General features: G+C 41.5%; 1 protein-coding gene across 1 annotated transcript in view; it reads left to right on the forward strand.

Moving 5' to 3' along the window:
- LOC123973498 (sodium-driven chloride bicarbonate exchanger-like) overlaps positions 1–12,158 on the forward strand; it is a 55,787-nt gene that overhangs the window by 3,919 nt on the left and 39,710 nt on the right. The gene's annotated exons all lie outside the window — the stretch shown is intronic.

The following is a 12,158-nucleotide window of genomic DNA, read 5'->3' on the forward strand; positions in this document are numbered from 1 at the left end:
GAAGAATCTCATGTCTCAAATATAACACATTGTGCCACTTGAAGGCAGCCTACTTCTGCGGCCAGCCTCTCCTCATTAGCATTCAGGTGAGACTGTGCTGAGAAAAAAAAAAACGACAACAGCACAGCCGATGCCGGGGGAGAGAGATGAAATATATTGCTTTGCGCTCACCATGTTTAAATGCAGTGATTGCTCTGGAGGCAAATCAATACTCTCCTTGTTTGTTCTATTTGTGGACGTGTTACACGAGGACCTATTTTTTTTTTTTTTCCAGCGCTTACAGTGCACAGTGAAGCCTGCCAGGGCTGATGTGGCGTGGGATGGCTGTTCTGTTTCCCCTGCAGTCTCAATGCAGTGTGGTAGCTTTCCTGTTATTGTAACTCATTGCTGCTTCCCTTGTCCCCTCCGCCTACACAGCAAACGAATGCGTTGTCATGGTTTCACCAGGATGTGTATGGGTATGTGAGGTGTTAGCATGGTGAGAATCTCAAGGACTCCTCAATAGGTGACAGCGCAACATGACAAGAAAAAGCTATCCTATTGTACCCCGTTCTACCAGGTTACCAGGATCCCAAGGTCAAGCAAGACAGTATGTTTAATTTACAGCAGGAAGGACTGTGTCTGAATGCATCATTGCTACTGCCATGTCTCTCAGCTGTTTAGAGTTGGGACACCTGTTTTCTACATGTAAAGGAATTTCTTAACATGGCATCTGCCACGACAGTAATGTGTCCACATGCCTTGCTTTCGTCCTGTTTACTGATTTCTTGATGTTATTTGACTTGCAGGAACAAAGTTCCCAAGAAAATAAAGACGTGGTGAGTACATTTCTCGTTCCCTTCATCAGGCCTGCAAAATGTCATATTGATTTGCTGTGTAATAACAATGATAACGCAGTTTAATGCACTTGTTAAAGACTAGTTAAAAAACACAAGGATGCAATCAGAAAATCAATAGTGAAAACAATAAAATAAGAAATATAAAGGGCAAGACACAAATAACAGGTCACAGGAAATGTTACATTAAAGCAGGTCTGTAAAGAGTTTTAAAGCTGCAGTAGAGAATTCTTTTAAAAACAACTTTTTGTCATATTCACTAAAACGGTCACTATATTCTGACTGTAGCACACGAGACAATTAATCTGTGAAAAAATCTGGTTCCTCTGGCTCCTCTTACTGCTCCTGATACCATTAGCTAGAATCCACTACTCCCGGGTCAAAACAACCAATCAGAGCCAGGAGGAGTCTCTAACGTAGTGTCAATCACTGCGCTGTGGAGCTCCCTTCCTTGCACATGGTCTTCATCAGTCATGCTCAATATCTTCACAACACAATGTCTGAGAAACAACCAGCACCAACGGCACATCCCTCCTTTGCCAACAACAGCGTACAAAACACGTGTGTGGACACACTTCAGGGTCATTATGTTTGATGCCATGGCGCTTATATCGACGAGTGGTATGATGACAAACAGTGGGGAATAACCTTTGGGGGGGTACATTGATTTTATGGCCAGCAACTTACTTGTTTTGGTTAATATTTACCACGCTTTTTAGAGAAAATGCACCACAAGGAAACTGGTGAACATAGTGAAGCTTTTAGCTACTAAAGAGCCAGATATTTCCTTCAGGACTTAGTGGAGACCAAACCAGAGCTAAAAGGTGAATGAATGTTGGACTTCATTCATCAGGTATACACAAACATGACTCCTAATGAATGCTAATGTTGCTCCGTGTCTGCTAGAAGTGTAAGTGTTTGCTAACAAGTTCACTATCTTTATAGGTTAGTCAGATGAAGTTAAACTGACTTAAACACAACATTGTTTTTGACTTTGTGACCAGAATCAGACAGGGGTGTTTGTCATGGTATATTCCATTTAACTTGGAAGTCAGAGGTCGGAGCTGGGAGTAACGTCACACCCAAGTTGACAGCTTTTCCAGTACAACAACAGAGAAAGATTGACGCCTCCAGCCATTGTTAGCAATACCATCTGATAACACATTACGCAGCATTTTGCACATACAAACACCTGTGTGTGTGACTGAATTATGAGACACAAACAAGACAGAAGTGTTATAAACAGTATATTAATACGGCTTTCAGTACGGTTCATTCTGGGAGCAGCCATCTTGGATTTTGAGGTTGGGGTTGGTGAGGTTCTCCCGACTTTCCGAGTCAAAATTTCCGACTTAAGGGGACGTTGCAGTTGAAATTTCCGACTTCCCATGTCAAATGGAAGGCACCATCACATTTCAGATGTCTTCAAGTTTTTATCAAAGATACATTTCTCCTCTCAACATCTCAGATCCTTTGGAGAAAAGTCCAAGAAATGAATATACATATGTGTTGCAGAACTTTTATTCATTTCCTCTTCCAATAATCATCTCACGTCCCATCAGATTTGAGTACTTTTACTTTTGAAGAATGGAGAGAATCCCTCTGGAGAATACCTCTGAACCTTTACTTTACTAGTTACCTAATTTGAATGCAAGACCTTTACTTGTATTGGCGTATTTTTAGATTGCTGTTTTGGAGGATCTTCTACTTCTGCTTCCACTGAAGACGTTAAAAAAGTTAAAGATTAGGTAGGTTTTAGGCAGGCTGTTATGTTTTCCTGATGGCTCTGATTGCAAAAGTGTGATCACATTATGCTGTAAATCCATGTTTTCTAATCTATAATCTACAGTAATCTTGCACAGCTGTATTTGGTTTATATCTTTAATTAACCAGCTTGTTTAGCAGATGTTGCATATTTTTAGATCACAATTGTCACCCATGTTATTATGCATCTGTTAGCCACGCAAGGCTGAGGAACACGTTGAGTAAATAAATAATGATAGATAATAGGAATGAAGTGAAATGGCTTGAAAGAGCTCACAAGATTTGAGTGTAAGCAGACAACTGAGCCAGCCGTAGAGAAGAGTTTTGATTCATGCATGTCATCTGTTCTGACAGAATATTGCTTATGCAACTGTGGGCTGTTAGCCAGGCAGAGGACAAGGCTGAGCACAAAGTGTCTGCCAGTGGCCTCACTGTGGATACTTCACTTACTTAAATCTTAGTTTTTTATCTTAATATTGTGAGGATGCAGGGATGTTTCTCAGTGCAGAGTTAACCATTGTACTCCTTAGTAGTCAAGGTTACTTGTTAGATTAATGGAATTTAAGGAAACGTTTTCTCTCAAGAGCAGTAGATAAATCAAATGTACAATGTGTTCACAGATACATATAAAGCAACTTCAGGTGCCTTTTGTGATACATAGTTTAATGAATTAGGATTGTCAAAGCAAAAATGGGGTAAAGCAGGTGTTACCGTGATGCTCCCAAGTGTCATAGATAGATGAGCTCAGAACTTTGAATAAACACACAAACACAGTACTGCAAACTCAGTGCTAATCTTTTAATCTTCAATTTATACAAGATTTTTTTTCTCATGTCCCTCGCTTAGCCACGTACATCTACTGAAAATATCAAATTTTATGGCATACAAAGCTGCTTATTGTCAAGTCAGGAAGTATGTTTACATGTTCTTTGAGGGAACCTTTAGCAATTTCTTAATGAAAATTATTTTTATACTAGTTTTTATGCTAGATTAAGTAAGGTAGTTCGTGGACATACTTTAAATCTCTCTGATGATTTGCTCCAGAAAAAGAATTGGTGCAGACAGTTTCAGTGCATTAGCCTTTGATTTATAATCTTGATCTTGAATCCAATCTGGGGAACTCTGTCTTGACAACTTGGACTCTTTCTTGACTAACCTCTTGTAACGAGTTTGAATTGAACTTTGGGCACTACTTTGGGATTCCTCAAAACATTTCTGCTGCTCTAAACCTATTGAAAAAAAGTTTTTGATGTATTTGTTTAATTTTGCACCAGTATGAGAAGTGTTGGGCATTGACCTGTAGTCTTAAACCCCTGTCAACCACTTCTTTTCTTGAACTCAAGTGGACCTGGTCCTGGATATAACTTGGACATTTGCTAGACTTCGCAACCCTGACATAACAGCAGGCTCTCTGCCAGGCTGTCCAGTTAGGGCTGGTTGATTGGCTGGGTTGAAGAAGATCAGTGAGAACAGACGGAGGAAGTCTGCTGGAGTTGCCCAAGCTTGTTCTTTTGAACGTGCTGTTCTTGGATCAGTGTGAAATGTCTGTTTGATTTGGTGATCCAACTGTGCAAAACTGGCAGGCAGGCGGGCAGGCAGGAAGCCTCCCCACCGCAGCTAGGAGCCTAGACCGGCTGTGCTCCTTTCCATGGTTAATTATAGCGGTGCCAGTGGAGAGGAGGATGGAGGTAGGTAAAGGGAGAGGGTACAGAGCTGGATGGAGAACGTGAGAGACAGATGGCAAGATGAAGAGAGAGAGGCATGTTGACAATTAGATTGTGCAGTGTTAAGTGTGATGGGGCTGTCAAATATTCTCCTGTGAATATTACAAGCGATGTCTTTGCTGTTGAAAACTTTTGTGAACGATCAGATGACATTAAACCACAAAGACAGCGTTATTGTAATTTGACAGTCATCTCCGGCAGTGCAGCAGAAATAGTCGCTTGTTCCTCCGTATCTGTTTCTAGCACACCATGCCTCGATCGTAGTTTCGCTGACAATGCACAGCAGCCAGAGAGCAGCTTCTTTGCACCCAGGTAGGTTGTGCCGATACACGCACGTACGCACACACACACACAGAGACGCTAGCACTTAAAGATCCACATACCGTATACAGTAAGGCTAGAACGCCAACCCTGCTCACTGCTTCTTCTGCTTGAGGTGTGTAGTGACCACAGCACATGTAGCAGTGAGATGTACCAGGGCTGTGTGAAACCCCTTGTACAGGATGCCGTTGTTGGACTCCCTGCGACCTAAGGCTTCTCTTAGGTAACCGAGCTACAGAGCTCGGAGGCTCAGCAGAGCAGAACTGTGCACGGCACAGCATCGGTGATGTCAGAGCGCTAATCTCTGGGGGGATTGGCGGATGGATGCTTGTCAGAAACATTTGATGCTACCCTGGATGAAAGCCGTTGGAGGCAGAGGGAAGGACAGAGGCAGAGACAGAGCTGTGCTGAGCAGGGCTGAGTTGTGTTCGTGGGGCTTTTGGAGTGAGGCTGCTGCCGTATTCCAGTATGGGAAGAGCGGCAGAGCAGAGCGACTGAGGAGAGGAGAGGTTTTGACTAATAGCCCAACAAGGAATCTGACTCAATCTATTCTTTCTGAATCTCATATACTATCACAAAAACACACTCTGAGTCCAGAGTGGGGCTCAGGCCCTGAGCCTTAGCCTCTCATCTTACCATTGCCGCAAGCACAAGGGGAGTTAGCGGGCATCCTGCCCCAACCTTAAAGGAGGCACACCATGCTCTCAGTGGACCACAATAGAGGATTTATTTATCAGGTAGGTTACTCTGCACTCAAAAATATTCAAGCTGCAAGAGGGTGAGCATTTCTTTAACTTTGCTTTAATTCAAATTGGACCACTTGTGTCTTGTGTCAATTTTGGCAACATACAAAAATGTACATTTGTTAACTAGTCAAGTTTTGGACAGATTTGGATGCACTATTGTGACATTGAGGTCAAACAGTATCTACAGTAGATACTATAATATCTAATATGAATATTATAATTCTAACAATATTAGCAGGAAAAAGATTGCATGTGATCTTACCGCTGAGAGGACCAGTTCTACTGATGTGCGCGCAAAAGGTCCCTTGGAGGTTGGCTGACAGATGGGGCTGTCATTCTAGGGCAGAGAGGAGCTTATGCCCGCTGTACTGGTGATCTCTGAGGGAGAAACAGGCTAACAAAAGCCAGGAACATTGGATTTGTTTGTGTGTTTGTTTGTGCACTTTTTCGTGTATATTTTTCTGGTCTTTTAGGACATGCAGAAAGTTTTCCTACCTGCTAGCTTTTAAAAACCTCAACCTCCCTTGCTGCAGTGTTCACACTTATCTCCCTATGTCCGACAAGGTTAGAGAGAAGTGATGATGCAGAGGTGTTCCTTAGCATATTCTTCCCTGTGATGCTACCGACGCTGAGCCTGCTGCCATTGCCACAGTAACCGTGGCCATCTGTAGGGATGAAAACCATGACAACAGACGCTGCCAGCCAATCACAGAGCTTGTACAGCTGCTGATAATCCATGTCCCCTCTTAGCTAGCTACAAGCTATAGAATCACTCTGGCTCTTAGCACACGTAGAAAGTCCACTTAAGCAGATTGAAAGTAAATAGACAGATTGACATTAAGACCCAGTCTTACTGAGTACATGCAACACCACCTGTTATTTGGGTATTTTCTGGGCTTACTGTGGAACCTGGATGCAACTTACTACATATGATATGATTTTTACAGTACACCTCCTGGCCTAGATCTCAAGGTATGTTCACGGAAATTATCATCACCCCAGCTGTTGTGAAAGCCTCAAGAGAGACCCCTAAAGAAGGTAGAAATGAGGTCACATTTCTGCTTCTCTGAGAGTGATGTGATAATGTGCACAGATTCCTGGAAAGGAGCTTGTGAGAATCAATAGGTCTGTGATTTATACTGGCCATGAAATTGGAATATAAGCTCTCAGACAAATCTGCTGTTGACACTTGAAGACATCCTCCCTGTTGTTTTAGAACTAGTCATGTATGAAAGATAACATTGCTGGATAGTTAATATGCTTAGCTAGTGTTGCATTTACGGACATTATTTTTTCCCATTATGTCTTGTGTTTTCATTCCCATGAGCTGGGAGAAATGTGAAAGGTTTCATGTGAAATTAAATTATGAAATTTGCTTTCATTTTTGTTTTGCAGACTAGTCTTTATTACAAATGCAACGTCTCTGTGTCTCTACTGAAAGCATTAGTTTGAAAGCAGTTTTCATCCTCGCATCAATTGGCCAGACTCTTGTACAATAATTGTGTGGTATTTGAGAGCTAAATGGGAAGCAGTAATCTTTCTTTATCGTCTTTGAGGAACTACATTCTTTAGTTTCCGTGTATCCTTTATTGGAATATGAAAAAATGATCACAAAATATGTCTTCAACGTTAAGTACTACTCCATAAATACAAACACAGAAAGTAGTCCCATTCCTCCTAATTTCTTACATACTGTAGTTTCATAGGATGCTGTAGATGACAACACACCTATATTCACTTGAGTCATGTTTTTGTTTGTGAAATGGAATTAACTTGAATCTCTATAATATCTATCATCAGCATTTGTTCAGACTAATGCCACAGTAGAATCAGTTTGAGTATTCTGGCAATTTAGTTTAGCTGTTAAAGTTGGGGGCTTACAAGAGACAGATTTAAAAAGAGAGTGGTCAAAATCAAAGTAGCAGAGGCTGAGATATCTTGACTTTCATTCCCCAGTATGGGTCAAACTAAAAAAAGACTGGATCCTACAATTCCCATAATACAGCTGGATAGTGTCTTTCATAGAGTTGCCAAGTGTGAGGGGCCCCTGGTTCTGGTAGTGTTTAAATAATGTCACAATCATGCAGAATTATGTTATGACCACCAGTTTCAACTTTGTATCTGAGAAATCATGTTTTGTCCACCAGTTTGGCGTGGTGGACGATTTATGATACAATAATACCAATGAGTCTTGCAACTGTTGGTGTGGAGAAAAAGCCAGTAAGAGGTTCAAATCAGAGGGCTAGCGAAAATCAAAACGATCTGTCGCTGCACCATAGTTGTTGAATTTGCCCAAATGTTACCCAGAAAATTAAAGTGAACTGATTTAAAGAGCAACTTAACACCCCCTTTAAACTTGAACACGCCCCCGTAACAAACCAAAGAACTGTATGAACCATGAACCCACACACCTACGAATTTGAAAGCTGTGACAGTGATCCCAGTCCCCTGTCTCCGTCTTCACCGAAGACTTCTGTGGGTCAGAGCAATTTAAAATGCTAGCTTAACATTAGCTTGTGAGGCTTCAGTAGAGGTACGAGAGGTGAAGAATGACAGAATAGGGGATATGAACGGGATCTAAATTTTCCCCAAACACTAACACTTATAAACACTGTGAACTGCTAGCTTAAAAGTAGTGGAAGTATAGTATTTCTGCTGCTACTCCAAGTAGCAAGCTACTCAATACTCCTACTCAATACTGTCCACACTGTTGACAGTATTTATATGTTAGGGGGTGGGGGGTGGGTGTAGGGGTTGAGTAGTTACACTTTAAACTGTAATACCGTTTTCTCAACACTATAATCTTTAGCTTCTGCCCACCATTAGCGGGGCACGTGACGTAATTTAAAGCTCTGCGATTGGATGTTCCGCCTCACGTTTGTAAGTGCAAAGGCTTCATCAAAATGCCTTTGATGGTTGTTAAAAGTACCCTGTAACAATTTCTGCATTCATGCAAACAACATTAGTCAACAAAGTCAGTGCCCCATTAATTGTCACTACAGTAGCTCCAGGCTGTACGCTGCTATGACAAGCCGAATTACAGTCTTACATCTGCTGTCCGGTTTGCAGCTGTGGCAGGGTGGTCTACATGTCAACAAATGCTGACTGGCCGTTGTGAGAGTTTCAACTGAGTGGCATTCACCTCGAACTGCACCATCACAAAGAGGTCAGAGTTGGGAGGAAACTGGAGCACACTGTAGAGGAGATTTAGAGATGTGTGTAAGATGTGATGAAGTGAGTCTTGTGTTTTTGGAGCAAGATGTTCAGAAAGCATCCTCTGAGTTCAAGCAGACACTGTATCTGTTGAAAATACCCCACAAGATGTTGTGGACAGGATTATGCAAAGGGTAAACAGCAGAAGTGTTTGTCATCAATGTCAGTTCAAAAACGATGCTATGAATATTCAGTTTTTCTCGCTGCAGTCACTAGGATTATTATTCAGCGAGTGTATGTGCAGGTAAAAGGACAGATTGTTCTATTTGGATATGATATATTATATATATCCTATCCCACGATAGCTGGTTCTTTTTCTGTTTACCAGTGGTCACCAGATGTGTTTACAAAAGCTAGGGTGGTGGCTGCCTGGTGATCCCGAGGACACACTGGCTTTGTTGGCCCTTTTGGGTCAATCACTCGATTCTCTGCAGGCACTGTTTAACAATGTCAGACATGAAACTCATTAGGAAGAGTGGTTGGGACACGGACTGCACGTGTAGCAGCCTGAGGTGTGGAATCAGGTGTTGAGAGGTGGTGGATGAATTGGTTTAGAAATGCCTTCGGTGTTTCCCCGTGGATTGAATTTATCTGGGTGGGCCTGTCTGCAAATGCACTTCCAAGAGCAGATTGATTAAAAGGTCTGCAAGAATGGTGCTTTTAAGTGCAGTTGGTAGTTAGTGTGCTAATTCAGTGGCTTTTGCAGCCCCCCCACATACATGCAGCTTGGTTACAAGCACCACAAATAATATATCAACCTGTGGGAAACCTGAGCATGCTTAGACTTGTAACTCTAGATCCAGTACTTCCAGGGAACACCGGTGGTAATCCTGTGAAGGATTTTGGTATTCGTGCTATTGTAGAGATTTTTTTTGTCACTTGATATGTTGTGGCTGCCAAGGGGAAAAAAGTAGACTTTTATTGTTAGGTCAAGGTATTCTCAGGAAAAGTGTTTGAAAGATAAACTGCCTTTATTCAGGCTATAGAACTGGGCATGAACTTTATGCAGAAGAATTACTTTTGCATATTAAAAGACCACAAATTCCTTACCAACAATGCAACAATACAACTTGCAACAATGCTCATTACCCACAATGCAACTTGACAACCGAAATTTCACACAGATTAGGGTGTGTTATACTGGCAGCAGCTAATGTGATTAATGTGGGTTACAGGTCTGATGAACTCACTTCTTTCAAACGCTATTTCCCCACATTGTGTTCATTTTTAAACTTGTAGTCTTCAGCCCCAGCCGATGCTGACTCAAGTGACATCGCTTGAGGACATTTATTGGACTTATCACATTTGCAGTAGTATTCCCTAACAGCTAGAAACAGACTTGGTGTAAAATCGGTTGACATTTCCCTTGAAGTAGCAGGTAATATTATGCATTTTGGGAAAGAGTACGTTAAATAGGAAGTTTAAAGGCCCTGAAAACGCTTTTCTCAATCAGCTTCTTATTATTAGAGCTGTGGTCCTACATGATCACACAATTTTCTGCTAAAGTTTGAACAGATTTAGTTATTTGGTTATAGAATATTCATAAATTTGCTCACTAATGTCAGTTACACGTCGTGTATGTAGTTTGCTAACATTAGCTACTAAAAGCTGCTGGTCGTACTAGACCAATTAAGGGTGTAGCAGCAAAACCCTTGAGTAGTGCACGTTTTTATTGTTTATGAATATAACTTTTCATTTGTAAGAGGGAGATTGTGTTCTTTCTTATTTCAAAAGTTATCTTGTAGTGCTTTAAGACATGTTTTACTAACACAAAATCCACATGAGTTTCTTCCCTGTGTTTCTTCTTACATTACAAAAAACAAATTACCGACTGTAAATTCTTGAGCCAGAAAATCTAAGCTAGTGCAGGATATTGACTTTGAATCTCTACTGCATACATCTGAAGAGTGCACACTGAATCAAAATCAGCTTTTTTCATGAAGGTCATGATGCTCTACTTTCCATCACTGCACAAATGCTGTGCACACATACATGAACACACACATGCAGTCTTAACATTGTGTGACATTAGAACATCCTCTGGTCCACGGTTCGTTCGTAGGCCTGAAGCCGTTTGCTCTTCTTCCCCTGTGCTCATTCATCCACGCCACTCCTCCCCATCACACCACTGCCTGCTAAATGGACTGTATGCATTAGCGGTCCTATGCATGATCCTGTATGTGCAGTATATGTGGAGCCAGCACTGTATATCTGTGCATGCTATTTTCTCCACATTTAATAAATGGGTGTGTAGGACTATGTACACACAGAAGCAAATCAATAACCTGCAAAGGAAAGAAGCTTATGGTGAAAAAATCTAGACACTATACATTCATGTTATGTTGGCACGTCTCTGTTCATCATGCTGGTCACATGTCTACCCCTCCTCCACCTCTCCCATCCCGACTCCCCTGGAGTCGTGGTCACGTGCTCTGAAGGCCCTGAAGCCTTCACGACCGACCAGCGGACCAACCGAGAAACGGCTTATTTAATTCTCTCCACCACGCTGGGCCCTCCATCACTGATCCCATGGTCAGTGACAAGGTTTTATCCTGCCATAAAGGCTGGCAGATTAATCTCAACCCAGATTGGTGAGCAGGGATGCGACTCTCTGGGTGATTCTGGCTCATCTGTCATACTGAGCAGTGTAAAGCTTTGTTTGGGACAGAGAAGAGAGGGGCATAGCATTAGGTTTAGATGTACAGGACAGTCAATATTTCAGATAAACTGGTGTTGTTAGGGAAAGAGTAAAGGATACAGAAATAAATCCATGAATGCTTTCAAATTCACTCTTTTCCTTTTGTTTCAGGAAAACAGCCAAAATTGTAATTGCACAAACTCCTGACCTCCTAATAAAATCATACAGATCCAGGGAGAGGGGCAAATAAGCAAAGGAAAATGCTCCAAAGTTCATCAGTGAGCAGCAGAAATAGCCTGTAAATATATATGAGAAAAATATATTCTTGCAGACTTTTTATTATCAGAAAATGCATAGATTGGGGTAGAAACGGGCATCAGATAGGGTACAGTAGGACCTAATACTGTGTTGAGATCAAGATCTCTTTTGTAAGAGAGAGCTAAAAACAACAAACACAATGCATAAACGCAACATCAATTAGACAACAATTTAAACAAATATTATTAAGATATCAGTCTGTAGAACATTAAATACCCTCAGGGCAATGAGTCTCCCTAACTTGAGTTTGTACTGCAGGCTATTCCAGTAGTAAGGTGTTACTGGAAAGTAGTTTTTCCCATATCACAGCTGGTATGAGGAACTTTTAAAGCTAACCAGTTCTGTAATCTGGTTGTCACTCTTGTTCACTTTGATTTCCACTAAGGATGTTGAATATATCAGCAACTCATATCCTAAGGCCTTATAAATGAAAGCAAAGGTATGATGATGCCTTCCGGGTGTGACCTTTTCATATAACTCACAGTGGTGAGTGCAATAGCTGTCTTGAGTAATAGATCGAATGGCACTACGGTAAATCCAGCATGCAGTGGTGTAATGGCAGCAGCATGAGTCATACTTTCTCTTCATAAGCATGTGT

The sequence above is a fragment of the Micropterus dolomieu genome, linkage group LG01 (assembly GCF_021292245.1).
Source record: "Micropterus dolomieu isolate WLL.071019.BEF.003 ecotype Adirondacks linkage group LG01, ASM2129224v1, whole genome shotgun sequence".
Taxonomy (NCBI): domain Eukaryota; kingdom Metazoa; phylum Chordata; class Actinopteri; order Centrarchiformes; family Centrarchidae; genus Micropterus; species Micropterus dolomieu.